The following is a 6,602-nucleotide window of genomic DNA, read 5'->3' on the forward strand; positions in this document are numbered from 1 at the left end:
CGCTTCGAAAACACCGACAGCGTCTTGGCATTTTGATACACCAGAATTACATGAATTTCCAATGAAACGCTGCTTTTGCCTTGCAGCATTGCGTTGCAGTTGCAGTGTGTAGGGTGTGGTGCATACCTTGGATTTATCAAACGTATTCGTCAAACTGCATGCGTAGATGGATTGGCAGAAATGGTAGCGGAAGTTTAAATATACACTTGTTGCATACATATCCAGATGATGTGTACTATTTTGCGCATCACACTGTCAATTCGGCGAATGACATTTCTATCAGCTGTGCAATGATTTGCGTTGTTAATTGATTTTGGGCCGCTTCCATAACGCCCATGATGCCCTGCTCTACAAGTCACAGCAAGTAGTGCCACACACACACACCCCCCTCCAAGACCCACACACGAGCCAGCCAGTGTGCTGTATCATATCATTAATGACACTGGATGAATCTTCTACGGGACCAAAAGTGTGAACGTGTTGTAGGCTAAATGTCCATGCCAAGTTTCGGTTCCAACGGGTCATTGCTGTATCCCACAGAAAATGTAATCTTGGTTGTCAAAAAGTTATAAAATAAAGCATTCACACGCGGGTATAAATTACTACTAAAGGACAATAAGACACACGCGAGCAGTGGTGTAAAGTAGTTAAGTAAAACGTATGTACTTTTTACTCCATACATTTTCCCTGACACACAAAAGTACTCGTTACATTTGGAATGGTTAGCAGGACAGAACATGGTCTAATTCACACACTTATCAAGAGAATATCCCTGGTCATCCCTACTGCCTCTGATCTAGCAGACTCACCAAACACATGCTTCGTTCCTAAAGAAGTCAGTGTTGGACTGTGCCCCTGGTTTTCCGTAAATAAAAAATGCAATTGTGCTGTCTGGTTTGCCTAATGGGAAATTTGAAATTATTTATACTTTTACTTTTGATACTTAAGTATATTTAATACCAAATACTTTTAGACTTTTACTCAAGAAGGGTTTTACTGGGTGACTCACTTTTACTTGAGTCATTTCTATTAAGGTATCTTTACTTTTAATGACAATTGGGTACTTTTTCCACCACTGCACGCGAGTAATGAGTCAACAATTGAGTGACATCATAGCCTGATGCGCTCCCGTAGGTGAATTCAACATCAAATGCGCTGCTTTCATGACTCCCGCTTATGCACAGCGAAGGGAAAGTGTACCGACATGCCACAGTCCTAGCTAGGCTACTAAAATGTTGCAATCTGGCTTCGGTGTTTAAAGCTTGACAATTAATAACAACCCCCCCCACCATGCGAAGGAGAAACATGTAAGCCTAATACAGCAACATTTGAGCAGTAGCCTAAGCTGGCTACTCAACTACAAGACATTGATTGCGTCACACAGCAATGCTGCACTCAATCGCACCGGTGATCCATGATCCAGGCACGTTTTAAGATTATTTCAACAACCTAGCTAGGTTTTTTGTTTTTTTGTTATTTGGACTTATTAAATACTTTGATTATGGTTACAGCATATTATGCACATCTGCAGGCATAGCAGCAAAGGTTGGACAAAATTGGAAAAAGGGGCGGATCCTCGAGGTTTCAACACATTTCTCTTAAAACTGCATTGTTGTTTAAGGGCTTGTAAGTAAGCATTTTCCTGTGTGGTCTACACCTGTTGTATTCGGCACATGGCAAATATAATTTGATTGATTTGATTTTAAGAACAATAACTTAACTAATTAATTCAGTGTAACATCGTGGCAACTCTTTTGCTCTGCTTTTGCACGATTCCAATTTGTAAATGGGTCACAAATAAAGCTATCCCCAGTAAAATTGTAGCACAACTCATGAGCCCACCTCCTGCACTGCTCACACCTAATCCAGTCCCCACCTGTGACTGAAAACAGGGGGAGAGAAGCGAATGGAAAAACTCTTAAAAAAACATAGCTAGCCATCTAGCTATATGACATAAAATGCTGTGTAAAATAGATAAAAGGCTATAAAGTAGCATTAACTGTAAAGCTGTCACTAGTGGAAACATTTACAACTGCAATGAGTTCCATTTTCTTTTTTTGTGTATTTTACCTCAGGCGATCTGGTAGTAAGGTTGCTAGTTAGCACTCCTAGCAGCTTATGCTAACTAGCTATCTGGTTAGCATTTACTGGTAGTGAAGTTGCATTAACTAGCATTAACTGGGCTAGTCATTGTCAAAAAATGTTTTACAAATAATTGAACCTATATTTAACTAGGCAAGTCAGTTAAGAACAAATTCTTATTGACAATGACGGCCTACCGGAGAACAGTGGATTAACTGCCTTGTTAAGGGGCAGAATGACAGATGTTTACCTTGTCAGCTCAGGGATTTGATCCAGCAACCTTTCAGTTACTGGCCCAACACTAACCACTAGGCTACCTGCCTGAATGACAGGTAGAAACATATTCATAACATTAAAGGGTAACTCAGTTGTGCACCGGGGCCTCCCACCCCCTTCTGGTTAGGCCAGTTTGTGCCGTTCTGTGAAGGGAGTAGTACACAGCAGTTGTTCCAGATCTTCAGTCTCTTGGCAATTTCTCACATGGAATAGCCTTCATTTCTCAGAACAAGAATAGACTGACGAGTTTCAGAAGAAAGGTCTTTGTTTCTGGCCATTTTGAGCTTGTAATCGAACCCACAAATGCTGACGCTCCAGATACTCAACTAGTCTAAAGAAGGCCATTTCTTCTTTAATCAGAACCGTTTTCAGCTGTGCTAATATAATTGCAGTAGGGTTTTCTAATGATCAATTAGCCTTTTCAAATAATTAACTTGGATAAGCTAACACGGCAAGGTGGCCTAGTGGTTAGAGCGTTGGACTAGTAACCGGAAGTCCAACGACTTACTAGAGCGTTGGACTAGTAACCGGAAGGTTGCAAGTTCAAATCCCCGAGCTGACAAGGTACAAATCGGGCGTTCTGCCCCTGAACAGGCAGTTAACCCACTGTTCCTAGGCCGTCATTGAAAATAAGAATTTGTTCTTAACTGACTTGCCTAGATAAATAAAGGTAAAATTAACACAAGCAGGGGTCTGCGGCTGTAACCACTGTACCATATAAGCCACTCTGTCTAGCATGAGTCCAACACAGGAACAGAGCATGGTGATCTGTTACAGAGACATTAACTTAGGAAGTACACACATTACTAGCAGCAAAGTGAAGAGTGCCTGCTGTCTCCAACAGTCTGGAACCAGCCCATTAGATGAAGGGTGCGAACGCGCCCTATCGGTTGTGGGTCATCAGTGCAGTCAAATTCCCCTTGTAGGATAGAATGGAAATGACATTGCAGGACATTTAACCAACAGGATGGAGAACTAGTTAGCTAGGGGATTGTACGAGCCTAGCTGATCCTAGAAGGCTATTCCCATGACGCTATGCACATGCAGGGTGACAGCCGAGAGAGGGAAAAACATCCACTCTGAAGTGTGGCGAAGGAAACCAATTCAGGGTACAAGGATTAGGCGAGAGATACAATAGCACTGTTGGCTTAAGACAAAAGATATCTGTCCGGGGCCTAGTCCGACAGGACCTGCCCCCTTCACCTTCTTCAGGAACTGAGAAGTAGCGTGAACACATACTTCATGTTCCCTGGCTCTAATAAAGGACGCAGCACAATCCTCTAGTAATGGAGCAAAGTTGCCAAAAGCCAAAAATGCACAAACACATAATAGGATACCAGACTGATGCCTAATGTTCCCAAGCTACCACAGTCCATCACCGGTGGGGAGACTGCACATGCATGAAAATCTTCCTCAGCCTGTAAGGATGTCCTAGGTGACGAGGAATCTCGCTCACCTGAGGGACCGATGACCTCTAGTGGTGCAACGAGGAATCTCCTTTTTTTTGTTGCTCTGTGCTCTTGGCCAGGTGCCTGGATGCAACAGGAATGGTGCTTGATTGGCAACTGGTGTTCTGTCGTCCTGTTCCTCTTGGAACTAAGCAGGATGGAGGGATGGCAAACACGTCGACATCCTGCCCCGGTTGGAACAATGTAGCCGGTGGAGAGCTATAACTGGGGTGGCACTCAGGGAGGTGAAGTGCAGCTCTTAATAATATTACTGTTGTTACAAAACCAATAACTAGCCTACTGATTTCTGCTGCTCTCATTATGTCTAGGGGTCTTAGACATAGCTACATGGTCTGTGGCCTGATTTGATGTATGCATAAATGTGAGAAGTAAACATATGTGACCAGGTGTTGAATGCATGTACCTGGGAGACAGCAACCTTACCTTAGGTCCAGCTGAGTCATGAATCCCATGGTCAACCAGTCCAAGGTCATTATTATTTCAGATGATGACGAAACAGAAATATATACACAAAGGCATGCCAAAAAGTAAAGGTAATACAAAACAAACAAAGGCAGGCTGAGTGGCTTCCTGCCACCTCTCTCACACAATCCACCTGATTGCTTCCACCTGTCAATTGATCCGCAGCACCTGGACTCTGTTGCTGCTGCACCTAGCGATGAGATGTGGAAGTGTGTAATGGTAGTGTCTAATTATGCTCCTAAAACTTAACCTAGCTAACTTATTTCATAACACCTTCCGCCAACAATAAAATAACTCAGTCACCAATATCTATACTGAACAAAAATATAAACGCAACATGTAAAGTGTTGGTCCCATGTTTCATGAGTTGAAATAAAAGATCCCAGAAATGTGTCACATGCACAAAAAGCTTATTTCTCTCATTTTCTCTCAAAGCTTGTTGTGATATCACTTTCCTGAACATTTTTTTGTGTCAACCAGGGGAAATAAATCCATAGTGCCTTTGCGTGGTAGGCTAGGGCACATATCAAACTTCTCATCGGGTCTTGTTTGACTGATACCCAACCTTATCTCTGAAGTATGCCGCAAACTCATCACATTTAGATGTGGAGGAAAGTTCACTTCAGAGGTAAGATAGTGTTTCTTAATAATGCGTTCAGTATTACACTGTGCTATGGGCAACAAGCTAGTAAAAAATACACAGTGGTGATCAGATAAAGCAACATCTACAATAGAGGATATGTCAGTAGAAAGACCCTTAGTAATATCCGGGTCCAGAGAATGGCCGGGTGGGCCCAGTAACATGTTGGATAAAGTCCATAGAGCTCAATGGCTTTGGAGTCAGTCTATTTGTCAACATGAATATTAAAATCGTCCAACATAATAATTTTATCATAGTTCTCAAGAAACAGTAGTTCAGATAAATCAGTAAAGAAAGTGGGGCAGTGCTTTGGTGGCCTATACAGGGTTATGGCCAGCACTGGTGGCTCACATTTAAACAGTATAGCATGATGCTCAAAATATCCAAAGAACGAAATGTCCTTACAGCTGAGAGCATGAGTAAAAATAGAGGATGTCCCCCCACCCTTTTTTCCTTTTCTGATAGAGTATTAAAAGATGTAGTCCGGGGCGGGGGGGGCTTCAATAAGAGCAGCACTACAGTCTGATGACAGCCATGTTTCAGTGAGATACATGCAATCAATTTTGCGCTCAGTAATGAGGTCATTCAAGAGAAAGGTTTTCCTTGTGATTGCTCTAACATTTAAAAACGCCCTATTCAAGGAGTGTGGTCCACTCTGCCCCTGGGGCATCTGCCTTGAGGTAACCAATGGACTAACAACCAAATTATTAACATTACAACTAAGTTTTCTGACAGTCTCCAATCTATCTGTTCTGTTTCTCCTGATCTGATCTGATCTCCTGATCTGTTTCTCCTGTCTCCAACCCCTCCAGGTGTCACCCATCTTTTCCATTATCCCCTGTATTTTCTATTCGTCTGTACCAGTTCATCTTGTATGTTCCATGCCAATCAGTGTGTTTTTCCCGTGCTCCTGCCTTTTCTATTCTCTTTGCTAGTCCTCCCGGTTTGGACCTTCCCTGTTTTCTGGACTCTGTATCCGCCTGTCTGACCATTCTGCCTGCCCTGACCTTGAGCCTGCTTGCCACACTGTACCTCCTGGACTCTGAACCGGTTTTGACCTTTTGCCTGTCCACGACCATTCTCTTGCCTACCCCTTTTGGATTATTAATAAATATCAAAGACTCAAACCATCTGCCTCCTGTGTCTGCATCTGGGTCTCAGCTTGTGCCCTTATAGGTAGGAGATAACAGCTTGTATACATTCACTAGAAATCACATTTTATTGGTCACATACACATGGTTAGCAGATGTTCATGAGAGTGTAGCGAAATGCTTGTTCTTCTAGTTCTAACAGTGCAGTAATATCTAACAATTCCCCAACAACTACCTAATACACACAAATCTAAAGGGGTGAATGAGAATATGTACATATAAATATATGGCTGAGCGATGGCCAAGCGGCGTAGGCAAGGTGCAGTAGATGGCAAAAAATACAGTATATACATGTGATATAAGTAATGTAAGATATGTAAACATTATTAATGTGGCATTATTAAAGTGGCTATTGTTTAAAATTACTATTGATCCATTTATTATAGTGTCCAGTAATCGGGTCTCAATGTGGGTAGCAGCCTCTCGGAGTTAAAAATGGCTGTTTAGCAGTCTGATGGCCTTGAGATAGCAGCTGTTTCTCAATCTCCCGGTCCCAGATTTGATGCACCTGTACTGACCTCA

The sequence above is a fragment of the Oncorhynchus kisutch genome, linkage group LG22 (genome assembly GCF_002021735.2).
Source record: "Oncorhynchus kisutch isolate 150728-3 linkage group LG22, Okis_V2, whole genome shotgun sequence".
In the NCBI taxonomy this organism is placed as follows: domain Eukaryota; kingdom Metazoa; phylum Chordata; class Actinopteri; order Salmoniformes; family Salmonidae; genus Oncorhynchus; species Oncorhynchus kisutch.